Genomic DNA, 21026 nt, shown 5'->3' with positions numbered 1-21026 from the left:
AGATAATTGAGGTTCCTCATTATATATAAATGGATGATGCAGTTCACTTGCTGCTCAATGGTAACCTGCAGAATGTTTGTCATGTCACCTCCTGTTCTCTTGACAATAGCTTTAAATCTATGTTGACTAGCTTTCAACCCTAATTGAAATCATTTCTCCTCATTTATGTGACCAAATTCTTACATGATTTTGAGCACTCTGTCAAATTCCCTCTTGGCTCTTTTGGTCTCCTCTCAGGGCAGCACAACCTCCCATCAATCCCCAAATCCTGGCACCATCTCTTGCCAAAATGTGCATTCTGAACAAATAAAAACAAAAAAAAATTGGAAAAATTCAAAGACTGCTTCTGTTGAGGGAAACAGAATTAACATTTTCTCTCATTGTTTACATTCTAGCCAACATGCACACATCAACCAACATCATAAATCCAGATGGCATTTATTTTACGATCATGGAATCCCGACAGTGCAGATAGAGGCCATTTGGCCCATAAAGTCTGTCGTTGGATTTATGTGCTGGAATTCTCTCCCTAAAGGCATTGTGGGTCAGCCTACCATGCAGCGGTTCAAGAAGGCAGCTCACCACCACCTTCTCAAGGGCAACTAGGGACAAGCAATAAATGCTGGCCCAGCTAGCGGCGCCCATGTTCCACGAAGGAATAATAAATAAAATATTGATATTTGTGGAACCTTGCTGTGCACAAAATAGCTGCTGTGATTTACGACTTTGCAACAGTGACAATGCACTAGGTGTATTTGTTGTAGCATATTTTCGGCATCTGAGTTATGCGCTATACAGTTGCAATTTTTCTGTTCCTCTCTCTCTCTCAGCAGGTTATATCCGTATTTTTGGCTTTAATCTCAAGCCGCTTAATAATGAAAACCTGAGCATCTATGTCCCATTTATTCCACAATAATGTTCACTGACGTGCAGCTAATATCGTTAGTTCAGCTCAAAGAATTCAGGTCAGTGTGTCAGTGGCCCAGGAACATCCTATCTTGCTGAGGTAAAAACAGCGAGCCTGACTTTCCGCACTCCTTCTGGCTTCTCCTTTCAAACCTACACTCACCGGTCAGTCAATCATACACATCAGGAAAAAAATACCGAAAGAACTGTAGATGCTGGTAATCGGAAACAAAAACAGAAACTACTGGAAAATACCAGAACGTTCTGAGGAAGGGTCACTGGACCCAAAATTTTAACTCTGATTTCTCCCCACAGATGCTACCAGACCTGCTGAGCTTTTCCAGCAATGTTTTTGCTGTACATCAGGAATCTACTCCCAGTAGTGAAGGACAACATAGGTTGAAATTGTGTTACAAACCATTATAGCATGTACAAAGTGCAAGGACATGCACTTGAGATGCCACAAACTATACGAGATCTAGAAATGGGATTAGACTGGAGGGCTACTTGTCTGCTAGCATGGACATGATGGGCCAAACAATCTCCTTCAACACTGTCAATCTCTAAGATGCTATATGAAACCCACAAAATGCTGGGTGACAAGATCAATAAGCAGAGGATTCACCAAGTATCTCGTGACCGTGTTACAATTCTCGAGAGTGTGAAGCAGGATGCCAATCATATACAAAAACAGAAGTTGCTGGAAAAGCTCAGCAGGTCGACACAGTGGCTCAGTGGTTAGCACTGCTGCCTCACAGCGCCAGGGTCCCAGGTTCGATTCCAGCCTCAGGTGACTGTCTGTGTGGCGTATGCACATTCTCCCCGTGTCTGCGTAGGTTTCCTCCGGGTGCTCCAGTTTCCTTCCACAGTCCAAAGATGTGCAGGTTAGGTGAATTGGCCATGCTAAATTGCCCATAGTGTTAGATGCATTAGTCAGGGGGAAATGGGACTGGGTGGGTTACTCTTTGGAAGATCAGTGTGGACTGGTTGGGTCAAAGGGCCTGTTCTCATTTGTGAAGAGAAATCAACGTTAACGTTTTGATTCTGATGACCCACATAATTTTCAGAGGAAGGGTCACCAGACCCAAAACATTGACTCTAATTTCTCTTCACAGATGCTGCCAGACCTGCTGAGCTTTTCCAGCAACGTCAGTTTATGTTTCTGATTTACAGCATCTGTAGTTCTTTTAGTTTTTATTTAGTGCCAATCATATAGTTTATTTCAAGCAGGATGTCATGGGAGAGCTGCTGTAAGTGTATAAGAGGAGCAACAGCTATTGAAACACAGGTAATCAATTTGAAACCTTGTAGAATTGAGATCGAGAAGGATTTAGATTCAGGGTCAAGTCCAGAGAGTACAGGAGAACTAGCATGTCTTGTAATATGGTACACCAAATAATAATCTTAAGTCACTGGTTCTGATAACATTACTCCACAAATCCCTGCTGTGGAACCTTTGGTTGGCGAACTTACAAATATCTTGAAAATTAATAGACCCAGGGAAATAAACCCACATGCAATTGTGAAGAACAGAATCACAATATGGTTCAACTTGTCATGGGCAGGATAAAATCCAACAGACATGATGTAATCAAGCATCACACCAAGCCCCAGACATTACTGCAAATTACACTTGAAAGTGGTGCTATCTGTATCAATCCTAATCATTGCCTCTTTTCACAGACAAATCATTCACTCCACAGCGGTATTGGGAATCAATCTTTGGAAAAGCCATTATGAAAATATGCCTTCCAGAAATAATGATAGCAATTTAGATGCTGAAACCAGTAATGTGCCATTCTGCTACTTTAATGCAATTGAATGAACTCAAAAAAATTTCCAATATCGGAACACATCGCTACAGTATGGTGCATCTGATCTATTTATCTCTCTCACCTCTCCCTATCTCTTTCTGTATATATAGTGTATATAAGACATATTTATCAAAAGAAATGTCAACTTTGAAGTGTTGAAAGCATTAAAAAAAAGGAAAAACAGGCGTTGCCTGCTGGTTTCCTTACAATTGGACCAGGGAACTTATAAGCAGCTTTTACTTGATTAACCCATGATCTGAGCCACCTCGAAGGATACGGGTAGCAGATAAATGAAAATACCATCACTTGTAAGTTCTCCTCTATTCTGACTTGGAGCTATATTACTGTTCCTTCAGTGTTGCTGGGTCAAAATCCTTCCCTAACAAGAATGCACAATAAATGTTGGCCTAGCCAGCTGCACCCACATAACAGGAGCAATTCACTTTTCACTGTGTATTATAGCAAAATATACGTGACAATAAGTAAATAAATAGAATCAAATAATAAATAAAAGCATGATTCAATGACTCATCGTTCTTAGAACCTATTGTCTTAATGGTACAGGCCAGGTTACAGATGACTGAATCTATCTTGCTGCAGTTATGCAAGGCCTTAGTGAGGCCACACAATGAGTATTGGTTGCAGTTTTGGTCTCCTGAACTAAGGAAGGACATTGTTGCTATTGAGGGAGTCCAGCGAAGACTCACCAGACTGGTGCCCGGGATGGCAGGACTGACATGTGAAGGAAGAGTGGATTGACCATGCTTGTATTCACTGGAATTTCGAATAATGAGGGGGGATCTCATAAAAACATATAAAATCCTGATGGGACTGGACAGGCTAGATGCGGGAAGAGTATTCCCGATGTTGGGGAAGGAGAGAACAAGAAGTCACAGTCTAAGATTAAGGGATGAGCCATTCAGGACTGAGATGAGGAAGAATTTATTCACCCAGAGAGTTGTGAACCTGTGGAATTCTTTCCCACAGGAAGCTGTCAGGGCCAGTTTGTAAGATATATTCAAAATGGAGCTGGACATGGCCCTTGTGGCTAAAGGGATCAAGGGGAATGGGGAGAGGGCGGGAATAGGATAATGCGATTGCATGATCAGCCATGGTTACATTGAATGGTGGTGCAGGCTCCAAGGGCTGAATGGCCTACTCTTGTGCCTACTTTCTATGTTTCTACGTAACCCTGGTGTTACAGGCAGGTATGTCAGGTGACGCATGGGGTGAAACTTCTAAACCTGTGTGCCAGCTGACTTATCAGAAAGAATACAAGAATAAAGTTGTTCCAGTGCTCTTTTGAAAATTACGAAGGTTAAAGCTCCTGCAAAATTTCATCTACTTGCTTGGTCAAGCCGTAGTCACCTAATACATTCATGCCACTGTCTTTGTGCCATGTGGAGTTATGCAGAAGCGGACTGGTACTGACTCCCTGCCAACATTTTCTCACTCCTAACTATAGGATCTTTACTCAAGGAATAGAAACACCTCAGGAGTGTCAGCATTTATTGGGCAGAAGTGGGTACTGCAGATGCTGGAGATTAGAGTCAAGATTAGAGTGGTGCTGGAAAAGCACAGCAGGTCAGGCAGCATCCGAGAAGCAGGAAAATCGATGTTTTGGGCAAAAGCCTGATTCCTGATGAAGGGCTTTTGCCCAAAACATCGATTTTCCTGCTCCTCGGATGTTGCCTGACCTGCTGTGCTTTTCCGGCACCACTCCAATCTTGATTTTCAGCATTTATTGCCCATCCTTAATCGCCCTGGACAACTTATGGTGCTACAGTCCACACAATGTAGGTACGGCCACAGTGCTGTTAGGGAAGGAGTTCCAAGATTTTGACCCAGTGACAGGCAAGAAACCATTCTAGATTTCCAAGCCAGGATGGTGTGTGACGTGGAGAGTCTCTTGTATGAGATGGTGTTCTCTTGCATCTGCTGTTCTTGTCCTTGTAGGTAATAGTGGTCATGGGTTAGTTATCATATAATAGACAGCCCACTCCCCTCCCCATTGTTAACCTAGCCCACTTCCTACAGCTTGGCAATTCTGTCCAGTTTTGGAACACATCACATGAAGAATGTACTGCTGAGACTGTATAGGATTCAGGCCAGACCACATTTGGAATAGGAAATTAAAGGTTATGGGGATAATGCAGGTAGGAGGAGCTGAGATGGTGGATAGATCAGCCATGATCTTAATGAATGGCAGAGCAGCCTCGACAGGCCAAATAGCCTACTCCTGCTTCTATACTAAGGCATTATGAATATTGTGAGCAGTTTTGAGCCGCGTTCTCAGGTAGGACATGTTGGTGTTGGAAGGGGGTCCAGAGGAGGTTTACAAGAATGATCCCAGGGATGCAGGGCTTGTCAGATGAGAAGTGGTTGAGAACTCTGGGTCAGTACTTGATGGATTTTAGAAGGAGGAGGAGGAGGGATCTGATTAAAACCTACAGGATACTGAGAGACCTGGATAGAGTGGATGTGGAGAAGATGATTCCACCAGTAGGAGAGACTAGGACCCAGGGGCTCAACTTCGGGGTGAAGTGATGATCCTTTAGAACTGAGATGAGGAGGAATTTCTTCTGCCAAATGGTGGAACTCTGAGCAACTCATTGCCGTAGTATGTTGTGGTGGCCAAGTCATTGAGTATATTTAAGACAGAGATAGGTAGGTTCTTGATTAGAAAGGGGATCAAAGGTTATGGGGAGAAGACAGGAGAATGAAACATATCATGACCAAAAGGTAGAGCAGCCTTAATGGGCTGAATGGCCTAATTCTGCTCCTATGTCTTATGGTCTATGGAATGGAATATTTGCTACATTATTGCACCTCACTACGACATCCAGTAAACCACAAACATTGATCTCCAGTAGCATTAACAGGGAAGTGGAGAACATTACTTGTTTACATTGAGTGGAAATTTTTTCCACAATCTACTGCAGCAAACCTTTGTGTGAACTGGATGTAGATGTTGCCCATCTCATGTCGAGTCAGAAAGTCACAGGTTCAAACTCACTAGAGTCGATAAAATGGCATTCCTATGCAGAACAGAGAGGGTGCTGCATTGTCAAAGGTGCTGACTTTCAAAGGGACCAAAACTGGTGGAGAAACAAAGACCAAAGTCTCTGCCTTCAACTTTCAAGCTTTAGTCTTTAATCTTTGATTGCCCACAACTATCAGTTGGTTGCTTGGAACAGCAACAATCCAGTTTCATGCAGTGCAGGTCATTCTGCTGTAACGCACGTTTCGTTAACGCGAATTCACTATAATGTGATTGACGAATTGGGGACACTGTTTCTAAAGCGCAAACTTTTAAAATGTGTTGGCTGTAATACGATTACATTGCTAACACTTTAAGTGCTATTTCTAAAGCACAATTTTTCTATAATGTGGGGTTGGACAAGAACACAACTATTGCGATGTAAACGTAGAACATAGAACATGACAGCGCAGTACAGGCCCTTTGGCCCTTGATGTCACGCCAACCTGTGAAACCAACTTGAAGCCCAGCGTTATAGAAGAACTGACAGTAATAGAGTTCTCTGAAGTGAGTTTGCAACAGACACAGAGATGAGGAATGGAAAACCTTCAGTAGTGAAAAGTCGGGGGATTCATGAAATGAAAGAAAACTTTCTCCCTGCTTGCACATTGAAACCAAAATCTTATTGGGTAAAACCCATGATGTATTCCACATATGGACAGGTTACTCATCCACTGTGTAAATGTTCTCCTGGTCCCCTTTCTTTCTTGGAGGACATGCCTCATTGTTCTTCTTTTTCTGGTCCAGATGTTAATCGGGGTGCGGTGAGGTTTACTAAATGTTTCAGCTTTTTAAATTCCCCTTTTTTGTTTCAGATTTTGAAGTTTTTTTAACGTCTTTTCTTAACTCGTGGTTATTTTCATATTTTGAAATTGGACCTGAACTTTGTCCACAGACTGGGCCAAAATATGGAAAGGCCAGTGGTTTGAAACACCTTTAGGCTCATTAACCCAACAGAGGATCAGTAGAGGCAGATGTTGCCTCTCCATTGTGGCTTAGTGGTTAGCACTGCTGTCTCGCAGCACTAGGGTCCCGGGTTCGATTCCACCTTTGGGTAATGAGGGTTGGCCATGCCAAATTGCCTACAGTGTCCAGGGATGTGTAGGTTAAGTGGGTTAGCTATGGAATAGGGATAGAAGGGTGAGTCTGGTTGGGATGCTCTTCAGACGGTTAGTGTGGACTCAATGGGCTGAATGGCCTGCTTCCACACTGTAGGACTTCTTTGACTGTCTGTGTGGCATTTGCACATTCTGGCTGTGTCGGCGTGGGTTTCCTCTGGTTTCTTCCCATAGTCCAATGATGTGCAGGCCAGGTAGGTATAGGATAGGGGTTGTGTCTGGGTGGGATGCTCTTCAGAAGAGTGATGTGGACTCAATGGACTCAATAGCCTACTCCCACACGATAGGGATTCTATGATTCTAACCACTCACAAGCTCCTTCTGCCTCGTGTCACGTCATTGGTCAAAAAGGTCAACATATAGGAGCTGCACGGTAGCTCAGTGGTTAGCACTGCTGCCTCACAGTGCCAGGGACCTGAGTTTAATTCCTGTCTTGGGCAACGGTCTGTGTGGAGTTTGCACGTTCTCCCTGTATCTGCGTGGGTTTCTTCCGGGTGCTCCAGTTTCCTCCCACAGTCCAAAGATGTGCAGGATAGGTGAACTGGCCATGCTAAATTGTCCGTAGTGTTAGGTGCATTAGTCAGGGGTAAATGTAGGGGAATGGGTCTGGATGGGTTGCTCTTTGGAGGATCAGTGTGGACTTGTTGGGTCGAAGGGCATGTTTCCACACTGTAAATCATAGAGTCATAGATCTAATCTAATATTAGCGTTCAGCCTGTTGGTGTCGATTTGGAATCTTATGCTAATCCAGCAAAATAAAAGCATTCAGCAAAAAAGAAAATAGCTGAGAGGTGTGGAGAAACGTGTTTAACATTGTTTCGAATTTTAACAAAAATCGACGGAATATCAATCTCTGGAAGTTGCATGGAGGGTTTCTCTTCATGAGGTCTGATGAGCTTTCTTGTGCTATTCTCCACAGCTTGTCTCATTGACTGTGCACCACACCTCGATGGTACCTCACTTGTGCTCTCATTCAGTCAGTGGGGGCAGAGGTGCCATGCCATGTCTAAAACCCAACCGTTTACCAGATCAAAGTGCTGCTGACCAGGAGGTACCCTTCACACGGCACATGGTGGGATGGGCATGTGAAAGAAAGGTGGCATTTTGTTGTAAGCACAAGCACACATTCATACATGTATTGCTAGCTTCCATTATCCCCGACCTGATCGACAGAATCAAGTTACACAGGCCACTCGTCTTTAACAACACCCAATCTTGGAATTCAGTCACTTCCTCTTTCTGTTTAATATAAGACCATTACAAACTGGGAAGCCTTCAAACAGTTTGAAATGTTCACTTTTGTTTTAGCAGCTGCAAAAGTGAAGAAAAAACAAACAAAACAATGGTGCTTCTGGGACTATTTGCCTTTCAGTCAACAGCAAATTTACATTCAATGGATGATCTGTGGTCAGGTGACCAATGACCTCCAGGATTGTTACAGAAATTTAACATTTTTCATGAGCATGGATAAGCACTCAAATGTGGAAGCCAAGTTTAAACTCAGCCGGACTCTGTCCTATCCAAACCACAGAGCTGGGACGGACAGTATTCACACAGCTGGACCTTAGGTGTCGAAATGAGACACGTAAGGAACTGCCTGGTCAGGGGCTAATGACCACATTGTTTCAGAATGAACTGCTGTTTCCACCTCCAGTGAAGATGCTTTGTTAGAAGGATGTTACACAGACTGTGTGGCTCCCAACTCAGGAAGAGGCCAGAGATACAGCATGGCAAAGACTCCCTCGGACTTTACCATTAAGTGTATAAGTCCTTTTAAAATTTGCTTTCCCAAAATGCAGCACCTTACATTTATTTAAATTAAACTCCATCTGCCACTTCTCAGTCCATTGGCCCATCTGGTCCAGAACCTGTTGCAAGAGGACCAGCAACACTTCTCTAGTTTTCCACATAGTTCTCGGGTACACTTGATCAGGTCCTGGGAATTTATCCACGTTTAACCGTTTCAAGATATTCAGCACTTCTCCTGTGTAATCTGGACATTTTGCAGGATGTCACCATCTATTTCCCGACAGTCTATATCTTCCATATCCTTTTCCACAGTAAATACTGATGCAAAATATTCATGTAGTATCTTCCCCATTTTCTGTGGCTCCACACAAAGGCTGCCTTACTGATCTTTGAGGGGCCCTCTTCTCTCCCTAGTTACCCTTTTGTCCTTAATATATTTGTAAAAACCCTTTGGATTCTCCTTAATTCTATTTGCCAGCGCTATCTCATGTCCCCGTTTTGCCCTCCTGATTTCCTGCTTAAGTATACTACTACTTTCTTAATACTGTTCTAAGGATTCACTCGATCTATCCTGTCTGTACCTGACATATGCTTCCTTCTTTTTCTTAACCAAACCCTCAATTTCTTTAGTCATCCAACATTTCCTATACCTACCAGCCTTCCCTTTCACCCTAACAGGAATATACTTTCTCTGGATTCTTGTTATCTCATTTCTGAAGGCTTCCCATTTCTGCCCCCAATCAGCTTTCGAAAGTTCTTGCCTGATACCTCAAAGTTGGCCCTTCTCCAATTTAGACCTTCAACTTTTAGATCTGGTCTATCCTTTTCCATCACAATTTTAAAACGAATAGAATTATGGTCGCTGGCCATAAAGTGCTCCCCCACTGACACCTCAGTCACCTGCCCTGCCTTATGTCCTAAGAGTAGGTCAAGTTTTGCACCGTCTCTGGTAGATACATCCACATACTGAATCAGAAAATTGTCTTGTACACACTTAAGAAATTCCTCTCCATCTAAACCTTGAACACTATGGCAGTCCCAGTCAATGTTTGGAAAGTGAAAATCCCTGACCATAACTACCCTTTTCTTCTTACAGATAGCTGAGATCGCCTTACAAGTTTGTTTCTCAATTTCCTTCTGACTATTGGGGGGGGGAGTCAATAATACAATCCCAATAAGGTGATCATCCCTTTCTTATTTCTCAGTTCCACCCAAATAACTTCCCTGGATGTATTTCCCAGAATATCCTCCCTCACGTCTGTTCTCAGCTGTACCCGTCTCAGATCGATCTCTTTCCTCACAATCTCCCTGGGTCCCACCCCCCCACCTTACTTGTTTAAATCCTCCCAAGCAGTTCTAGCAAATTTCCCTGCCAGTATATTAATCCCTTTCCATTTTAGGTACAATCCATCCATCTTGTACAGGTCACTTCTACCCCACAAGTTGAAGGTTCAAATCCATGTTCCATGACCTCCAATTATAGAAAGTAGTCACCTCATTGGATCTGCCAATTTGGAGGGTTGGACCCTCTTGAATTGTCCTACCTTCCTTCCCACCTCTCCGTTCCACCCTCTGCTCCGCCATATCACCATCACCCCCCCCCACCTTCATCTACCTATCGCCTTCCAAGCTACCTCCTCCCCAGCCCCACACCCTCCTATTTATCCCCCTTGGGCCCCCCTCACATTCCTGCTCCTTGGATGCTTGCCTGACCTGGTGTGCTTTTCCGGCCCCACACTTTTCAACTCTGATTCTCCAGCATCTGCAGTCCTCACTTTCTCCACCTCAATGGACCTTCCTAACCCCTGCTAACCTATGCTAGTATTGAACAGAGGCCACAGAATATTTGCAAATGGTGCAAAGAGGGGGATAAAAGGGACAACTTGGAGTCCCCACTGGCTCTGCTTTTTGCACCTTTTCCAACAGCATCTCCACTGACTGGAGCCAAGCTGCACAGCATCTCCAGTAACTTGGACCGCATGGCCAGCGTCATCAGACTGACCAGACCCAGAGAGACCAACTCAGTAAGACAATGGGATTGACTGATTGGTTGATTCAATTTCTTGTTACGTGTACCTAGGTACAGTGAAAAGTTTTGTTTAGGAGCAGTACAGGCAGATCATAATAAGCAAGGACACATGGATCATGGGGAGGAAAGAAAACTGCTCAGATTGAGGCATACACGTTACACTGCACCAGACATGCGCAAGGCAAGATCAACATTAACAAGATCAACATTATTTGAATTTAGAGAGGTCCATTCATCAGTCTAATAATGGCCAGGAAGAAGCTGTTCTTGAACCTGTTGGTGTGTGTGTTCAAGTTTCTGTATCTTCTGCCTGATGGAAGAGGTTGAGGAGAGCATTACCGGGGTGGGAGAGGTCTGTGATGATGTTTTTGCAGCCTTTCCACAGCAACGAGGAGTGTAAATGAAGTCCATGGATGGAAGGTTGGCTTCTGTGATGGCTTGGGTTGTGCACACAACCTTCTGTAGTTACTTACAGTCCTGGGTAGAACAGTTGCCGTACCAGGTTGTTACACACCCTGACAGTATGCTTTCAATGGTGTATCTGTCGAAGTTAGCAAGGGTCCTTATGGACATGTCGAATTTCCTAATCTGCCTGAGGAAGAAGAGGCACTGTTGTGTCTTCTTGACCGTCGCATCTACATGGGAATACAGCATAGATTGTTGTCACTCCGAGGAGCTTGATGCTCTTAACCCACTTCAGTTCTTTAGTTTTGCCAACATTGAGAGAGAGGTAGTTCTCATTGCAACACGTCACTAAGCCCTCTGTCTCCTTTCTGCATTCGGACTCATCGTTGTTTGATGCGCATCCTGCCATGGTAGTGTCATCAGCAAACTTGTGGATAGCATTTGGTCACAATTTGACTACACAGTCGTCGGTGTACAGGGTGTACAGTAGGGGGCTGGGAACACATCTCTGGGGGTCTCCAGTGATGAGCTTTATGGTGGAGGAGGTGCAGTTGTTTATCTTCACTGATTGTGGTCTGTGGGTCTGGAAGCTGAGGATCCAATTGCAGAGTGGAGGAGCTCTGACCAAAGTCTCAGAGATCAGTCTGGAGGGGATAATGGGTTGAAGGTGGAGCTGTAATAGATGAGCAGGAGTCTAATGTAGGTGTCTTTGTTGTCCAGATGTTCCAGGGATGAAGGTATGGCTAGGGATATAGCATCCACTGTTTACCTGTTACACAAAGACCAGAGACAGCCCGAGGCAAGAGGGGAAGCCCAAATTGACAATCCTGTAACATCAGCCAATGCGCAAAGATGGAGGAACAGCCTTCTTGAACAAGCATTACCAATTCTTTCAAGCAAACAATTCACAGAAGGCAGTAGGGACCTGTGAATAAGGTGCAGTAAGTCCTCCGAGCATAAGCATTTATACAATTGCAACATTTAAGAGGCATTTGGATGGGTATATGAATAGGAAGGGTTTGGAGGGATATGGGCCGGGTGCTGGCAGGTGGGACTAGATTGGGTTGGGATATCTGGTCGGCATGGACGGGTTGGACCGAAGGGTCTATTTCCATTCTGTACATCTCTATAACTCTATGACTCTATGTCAGAAGAAAATAGCTCGTATAGATTTGAAACAGTTTACCTAGAGATTTAAGAATATTTACTGGTGTGCTGTAAAGAGATTGATAGAGTTTAATGTACGATTGTAGAGTTTGATATTGTTGTTCCTTGAAGAATTGTTTAATAAAGTTGTATTGGACATTCCCCTGACCCTTGTCCCCTTTGTCTATCTCACTGTGAAACTCACTTGAGTTAACTGGTCAAGGGTAGTCAGGGTACATTTACACAGCATTCAAACGACAACAGATATACCATAGGGTAAAAGCAATGACTGCAGATGCTGGAAACCAGATTCTGGATTAGTGGTGCTGGAAGAGCACAGCAGTTCAGGCAGCATCCGAGGAGCAGTAAAATCGACCTTCGGGCAAAAGCCCTTCGTCAGGAATAAAGGAATAAATAATAATATCTAATCTTTATTCCTGATGAAGGGCTTTTGCCCGAAACGTCGATTTTACTGCTCCTCGGATGCTGCCTGAACTGCTGTGCTCTTCCAGCACCACTAATCCAGAAACAGATACACCATAGCCAGCTCATATTTATTAGAAACAAGTGTCAATTCAGTCCTGATGAAGTGCTTTTGCCCGAAACATCGATTCTCCTGCTCCTCAGATGCTGCCTGACCTGCTGTGTCTTTGCAGCACCACAGTCTCGTCTCTAATCTCCAGCATCTGCAGTCCTCACTTGTGTCTCAATTCAGTCCTGCCTGGCATGATGTGCCCAAGTCTGTGCCACTCTATCATTGCTAAAGTGATGTTGCTCCTGCTGTGTGGCCTCAAGTATCTCCTTGGAGAGACCTCTCCTGCTCTCCCAACCCTTCAGCTTCCATCACATACCACTCTTTGCCTGTGCCGTTGTGCTCGTAAGAAGTGACACACTCTGTTTGGGGTGTACAATCCAGTCAAACACCCAAACCTCATGGTCAGGAGATTTCCTGTTGTCTGCTCCACCCTGGACCTGGTTGAAGAATGGTCTGCACTGTATTGACCTCAGTCAGGGGGTTTGTATAACAGGGTATACAGCCAAGCTTGAACAGGGTTGCCTGTGATTCCCAGTAACCATCCTTGAAGGAGATCTGGTCTCCGAAATGTAGCAGGACGATGAGAGTTCTCAAAGGTGGAGTTCCTGCTGTACCTGGTGCAAGCTATGGTACTGATGATCACAGATGACTTATACATTGATGGAATGGAACTCTTTTCTGCTCTGCTAATGATATGGAGCCCACATGTGTACAGTCTATAGCACCCTGCAAGCAGGGGAAGCCAGCTGTGTTGGCAAAACTGACTGCTCTGGTTGCAGCACAGACTCTGTCACCAGGAGACCAGATGAAGCAGTGTGATCAGAAACAAACTGTATCCATAACAGTCTTGAAGCATTTGTGGGTTGAGGTTTGTGGGTTCATGGAAAGGATCCTTGGAAACAACCAGCTGCATAAATGTTTGGCGTTGCTGTAATCTTTCCAGCTACCAAGCTAGGGTGGGGGGTTGTTCACTCCTTCACTTCACAGGTCCCACACTACATTGTTCTGTGACACCATCCCAGGACATCCTCAGTCTGTGGTAGCAATGAGCTTTGCTCAACAGGAGGGAATGGCCTTGACGACAGTAGTCTGGGCTTTCTGTAGCTCCTCTGAAGGAAGCTTCAGCTGCAATATGTTCATGCGTTTGGCTGTCTGGTGGCCACTGGAGGCTGCTGTTAGTCCTGGGATTGCCAGCTCATGTGTTCCTCCATCTTCTTTTGTACCTTCATTGATGCACAGCCACAGAGATGAGGGTCCCTTCAGTGGCTGGATCCAGTGGGCATGTCTCCATTGAACTTGTATGGGGAGAGTCAGAAACAGAACAGTTCCATAGTGATGTGTGCAGTCAACATTCATATCACACACAGTTAACAGTTCAGCATACTCCATACAATCTGACATTGGAGGACTCTGACAGAAAATGTTTGTGAATGGACATTTCACAAAAGAACCTCTTTTCCAAAGAATGCAGTATAAGTCATGTCGTATACATACAGTATGAGATTATGGAGGTTGGAGTGCAGGTTCATAGCTCCTTGAAAGTAGACTCGCGGGTAGATAGGATAGTGAAGGTGGCATTTGGTATGCTTTCTTTTATTGGTCATAGCATTGAGTATAGGAGTTGGGAGGTTATGTTGAGGCTGTACAAGTCATTGATTAGGCCAGTTTGGAATATTGTGTGCAATTCTGGTCTCCTTCCTATTGGAAGGATGTTGTAAAACTTCAGAAAAGACTTACAGGGTTGTGCCAGGGTTGGAGGATTTGAGCTAAAGGGGGAAGGCTGAATAGGCTGGGGCTGTTTACCCTGGAGCATCGGAGACTGAGGGGTGACCTTATGGACGTTTATAAAATTATGAGAGGCATGGATAGGGTAAATAGACACGATCTTTTCCCTTGGGATGGGGTGTCCAAAACTGGAGGACACAGGTTTAGGATGAGAGTGGAAAGATTTAAAAGGGACCTAAGGGGCAATGTTTCCATGGAAAGGATGGTATGTTTGGAATGAGCTGCCAGAGGAAGTGGTGGAGGCTGGTACAATTACAACATTTAAAGGGCATCTGGATGGATATATGAATAGGAAGGGTTTAAAAGGACATGGGCCAAGTGCTGACAAATGGGATTAATTAGTTTAGGAAATGGGGTCAGCATGGGCGAATTGGACCAAAGGGTCTGTTACCATGCTGTATATCTCTATGACTCTAGGACTTGCCGCTCCACCCGTTCATTGAAGTAAAACAGAAACAGAAATAACTGGCGAAACTCAGGAGAACTTTATCAGTCCTGATGAAGGGTGACCAGGCTTGAAACATTTACTCTGCTTTCTTCCCAAAGATGCTGAGTTTTAGCAAAGTAATTTCTATTTTCCTCTCATTTAAGAAGGTGCAATGTGAGTGAGGGTTAGAGCAACTGAGGAGTGCTGATATGTGCCCTAATTGAATCCAGAAGGAGGGTGGTATTTGCACCCTTGTACAGACTGTCTTGGTACCAACATTACAGTAAAATGTGCCAATGCTCTCCAAAGTGCAGCACAGAATTGGACAAGGGCACTGAAATGAGGCAGAGATGTGCCACGCTGATGTGGTGAAGCTGGTGCATTCTGATGGCACCATCTATGGACTGAAGGTGCAAATGGTCACAGCCCATGAAGAGTATCCTGAGATGCTGGGGGCTTCTGTCCAAAATGCAGGCCCAGAGCAGCATAGGAGAGCTGAAGTCAACGAGTACTCATTGTGACCTCCACGCCAGGAACTGGCATTGTCTAGTTTCAATCCAGTGCTTGAGAGACTAGAAATCAGCAGGTAAATGAAGGAATATTCGGAACTAATGGCACGGAAATGCAAACAGGCAGTTCATTCACAAGATTCTCTACTTGCCATTAAAAACATCGTTTTAGAATCAGACGTTTCTCATTGACATCAGGAATATTGTTTTTCTATTCTTATCACATTTTCCCAACCCGATCTCATTGTTCATGGGTTGGAAAATTTCTGCACCTATTTGTTAAATCTCTCCCTGGATTTAGATGAGAAAGAGGTTGCATTTTTAAAGTTTTGATCCATCCAATCAGACCTCTGCGATCTCATTTCCTCATTTTGAAAGAATGTTTATCTTAGCAAATCAAATTCTACCTCACCACTTCCTCTTTGATTTTCTCTTGCACTGTTTGAAATGTCTTGCCTCTACTGTTTCTCAACTTTCTGCCTGCTGGGGCACCCTCTTTGGCACATAATTTGGCACTGCCCACCCTATACTGCCAAATGCAGCACTGAGGGAGTGCTGTACAGTCAAGAGAGGCTCTCTTTCAGATACGATCTTAAACATAGGCACCAACTATCCTCTCAGCTGGACATAGAACACCCAGTGGTCCAGAGAGCAGCAGCAATCCATCAGAAAGGTTATGGTCCACGTCCATCCCAAAACACATCAATGATAATCAGAAAACTCTTAAACAAGGGTTAAGAAGGGGTCAGGAAGGGAAGTTGGAACCATGATGAGCTGGTGGGATGCATCGAAGCCACAAGACCACATTTTGAGGAAGAGGGATGATAATTGGCAAAAGGATCAGAAAGAGGGTGGAATCCCTTCTTTTTAAATGCAACAATTTGCTATTACCTGGAATATTCTATTTGTTAAAGCATTGGAATTATACTTAATAACTTCCAAAAGGGAATTGGTAAATATTCGAGAAGACAAAATTTATAGGGCTTCGAAGAAAGGACAAGGGAGTAGGACTAATTGGTTAGAATCATAGAATCCTCTTGAGTGTTGGAGGAGGCCATTTGGCCCATTGTGGCCACACCCTCCCAGACCTACCCCAACCCTATAATCCTGCATTTGCCACAGCCAATCCACCTAGCCTGTGGGAGGAAACCAAGGTAACTAGAGGAAATCCACAGAGGTGCAGAGAGAATGTACAAACTCAGACAGACAATAACCCAAGGGTGGAATTGAACCCAGGTCCCTAGCACTGTAAAGCAGCAATGCTAACTGCTGAGCCACCATTAGCTCTGCCTCAGAAATATAACAGGAACAATAGACCGGCTGCATGGCTCTATACATTTTTAATGTTATTCTTTTCAAACACTTAACTCATTTTATGTTTAAAAAGATTGCATCCTCATACAAGCTCTTGTGCTATACAAAATTGTTGTGGTTGCAATGATACACTTTTAAGAAAAAGAAAATTTTCCCAGTTTTTAATCACAAGTGGTGATCACCTTTTTCGGTGATTTGACAACTAACAGTTTCAAAAGCCTCAGTTTAGTTCCCCTTTAGATTTCCCTAAAAAAAAATTTCTTGAGCTTTTCTTTATGACTGTACTGTCTGTATGCAGTGAGTTTTGTTAGTACACCTCTCCAGGGTTCAGATGTGTCAGAACTTCCAACTCTGACCACAGAATGCTGATAAATAAGAGGGGATCAGAATGAGAAATCAATTGAAGGCAATGTTTATTTCATATCCGATGATGAATCTCTGAACAAGGTCAATTCTGCTAACACTAGTGACTAATGGCAGTATTATCTGTATGATTATTAGCTGACATCGCATAAATTTTGCTTCAGGACATGAAGCATGACTGGTTTCCTGAGACTCTGACAGGATGACCAACATTTACGTCTGACTGGTGTATCACTTGTACCGAAAGTGTTCCGATCCCAGTTCCTAAACTACTCTAGGGTGTGGTTCACTGGCAATCGTTGCTTGTAAAAACTGTTTCACAATGATTCATGGAGGAATTTTCAGTTAGAATGATAAAAGGCCTAGAGGCTGTTGCTAACAAGCTGTTTGATCAGTGGAATGAGTTTGAGCTGATTGAAAGCATGACTCATTCTCATCATTATGTTATTAGCACAGGGCCGTGGGATGTTTACTCAATGTGAATTTTTAAAAGTTCTATCTGGATATGTGGGCCTTGTTGGCAAGGCCAGTACTTGTTGCCCATCCCTAATTCTCCTTGAAAGGAATGGCTAGGCCTGAAAAAAAAAGCAATAACACTGACGATTGTGACATAGAGTGGCGATGGAAAAGCACAGCAGGTCAGGCAGCGCCTGAGGAGCAGAAAAATCAAAGTTTTGAACAAAAGCCCTTCAACAGAAATGAGGCTGGGAGTCTCGGGGGTGGAGAGATAAATGGGAAGGAGGTGGATCGGTGGGGGGGGGGGGGGGGGGGAAAGGTAGCTGAAAGTGTAATAGGTGGATGGAGGTGGGAGGGTAAAGGTGATATGTGTAAGGGGAGGGTGGAGTGGATAGGTGGAAAGGAAGATGGACAGGTAAAACAGATCATGAGGACGGTACTGAGCTGGAAGTTGGAACTGGGATAAGGTGGGGGAAGGGGAAATGAGGAAACTGGTGAAGTCCACATTGATGCCAAGTGGTTGAAGAGTCCTGACACAGAAGGTGAGGTGTTCTTCCTCCAGGTGTCGGGTGGTAAGAAAGTGGCGATGGAGGAGGCTCAGGACCTGCAAGACCTCGGCAGACTGGGTGGGAGAGTTGAAGTGTTCAGCCATGGGTGGTGTGGTTGATTGGTCCGGTTGTCCCAGATATGTTCTCTGAAGTGTTCTGCGAGTAGGCGTCCAGTCTTCCCAATGTAGAGGAGACTGCATCTGGAGCCTCTGAGGCCTCTGCAAGTAGGTGTTCAGTCTCCCCAGTGTATAGGAGATTGTAACATGCTCGTCTGACTTGTTTGGAAGCATTAGCTTTCGAAGCACTGCTTCTTCATCAGGTGGTTGTGGAGCAGATGATGAAGAACCACCTGATGAAGGAGCAGCGCTCCGAAAGCTAGTGCTTCCAAATAAACCTGTTGGACTATAACCTGGTGTTGTGTGATTTTTAACTTTGTCCACCCCAGTCCAACACTGGCATCTCCACATCATAGTCTGTCTTGCGTTCTCTAAAATGGAGGACCGGAACCGCTCATTTTCAAATAATACAGTCGGAGGCGAGATCATCAAGTTCATTGATAAGACCAGAAGATATAGGAGCAGAATTAGTCCCATCATTTGTCCCATCAAGTCTGCTCTGCCTTTCGATCATGGTTGATATGTTTCTCAGCCTCATTCTCTTGCCTTCTCCTCGTACCCCTTGATACCCTTACCGATCAAGAACCTATCTATCTCTGCCTTAAAAACACTCAATGACTTGGATCCACAGCCCTCTGCAGCAATGAGTTCCACAGATTAATCACCCTCTGGCTGAAGAAAGTCCTCCCCATCTCAGTTCTAAAGGGTCATCCCTTCACTCTGAGGCTGTGCCCTTGGGTCCTAGTCTCTCCTACCTGTGAATTTGACACAAAAATTGGTGGTGGGTGGTAAATAGTATGAAGGAAGGCAATATATTACACGACAATATAGACTGGCTGGTCACATGGGCTGAAAATGGAGTTTATTCCTGAAAAGTGTGAGGTGATGTATTTTGGGAGGATTAACAAGGCAAAGCAGTACATGTTGAATGGTAGAACCCCAGGAAGTACAAAGGATCTGAGGCACCCTGATACACAAATCTTTGAAATCAGCCAGGTAGATAGATAAGATGGTTAAGAAGGCATATAGAATACTTGCCTTTGTTAATCAAGGCATTGAGTAAGAGAACAAGGGGTATGACGAGCTGCATGTAACACTAGTTAGACATCAGATGGAGTACCGTGCGCAGTACTGGTCATCACACTACAGAAGAAATGTGATTGCACTTGAGAGAATGCAAAGGCGATTCACCAGGATGTTGCCTGGATTGGAGTGATTGAGCTAAGAAGAGAGACTAGATTGGCTGGAGTTGTTTCCCTTAAAGCAGTGAAGGCTGAGGGGAGGGGGAGGGGCTGGATGTATCTGACTGAGATGTACAAAGTTCTGAATGGGATTGAGAGGGTACGTAGGAAGAACGTTTTCTGTTTTGTGGAGGGGATCAGTAACCAGAGATGCAGTTTTAAGGTAAGGTATGCAAGGTTACCGAGGCTTTGGTGCTTTTTTTTTGTCACTGTCAGTTATTACGGGTATTTGGAACTCACCTGCCTAAACTCAAGCAGGAACCCTCAAGACATTTAAGAACCATTTGGATGAACTCTTGAAATATCACGTTTACTAGATTACAGGCCAAATGCTGGTAAAATAGGATTAGAATAAATGTATGTTTGGTGACCAGGAGGGCATGATGGGCTGATGGACCTTTTTTTGTGCTCTATAAGCCCTATGACTCCCAACTCTGTGCTCACTGACATCGATTATAGAGAGGGAATTCGGACATGACATTGAACAGAAAGTGAAGTTTCAAACCAGAGCCCCTCGGCCTTAAGAAAGCTGTAAGCCGATCGGAGTCTGTCATGGGATTGAGGCAAAGAAAGACCTGCATTGAAATGGCATCTTTCACAGCTGTGGGACACACCAAAACATGATTAGTGAAGTGTTATAATGTAAACCAGCATTGAACTAATGGCTACAGAGCAAGCCTTCACCGACAGTAACATGATCGCATAAGCATAAAATTCCAGAAATACTTTTCAGATCAACCAACACCTGTGAAAAGAGGTAAACAGTGCTCCTGATTCCTGTTGTTGGTCCAGATTTCCAGCTGCTATTGTATTTTGTATTTGTAGCACGATGATGAACTGATTATTTCTTTTTAGTGATCAAAGCAGGATAAATATTGGCTGAGACACCAAGGAAGCCTCCCATAATCTTCTTTTCATTGGCAAAGTCAATGTCATGTTCAAACATCTGCAACTGTACAGTATTCCCTCAACACTGGAGTACCAACTTGATTTATGTGCTTAAGAACAGGATTCAAATGCATGATTTCTGACACAAAACATGCTCACTACCATGGTACATAGAGCCATAGAGAATTACAGCATGGAAACAGACCCTTCGGTCCAACCTTCCCGTGCCAACCAGTTATCCAAAGTTAATAAGGTCACCCCTCAACCTCCAACATGCCAGGGAAAATAGCCACAGCCTATTCAGCTTCTCCCTTTAGCTCAAATCATCCAACCCCAGGCAACATCCTTGTAAATCTTTTCTGAACTCTTTCAAGTTTCACACCATCCTTCCTAAAGGAGGGAGACCCAAATTGAATGCAGCATTCCAAAAGTGGCCAAACCAACGTCCTGTGCAACCACAACATGATACCCCAACTCCTACACTCAACACACTGACATTTATCCCACACTTCATCAAAAACCTTTTTCTGGTATTACTCAACACTAACAACCTCCTTGAATTTTCACACAATAACCCTATACCAACTATGATTTGGAGGTGCTGGTGTTGGACTGGGGTGTACAAAGTTAAAAATCG

Source organism: Chiloscyllium plagiosum, unplaced genomic scaffold (assembly GCF_037043375.1).
Source record: "Chiloscyllium plagiosum isolate Xiang-an unplaced genomic scaffold, Cpla_swu_hap1 HiC_scaffold_13, whole genome shotgun sequence".
Lineage (NCBI taxonomy): Eukaryota > Metazoa > Chordata > Chondrichthyes > Orectolobiformes > Hemiscylliidae > Chiloscyllium > Chiloscyllium plagiosum.
The sequence above is the reverse complement of the archived record's forward strand: the minus strand, read 5'-3'. Positions refer to the sequence as shown.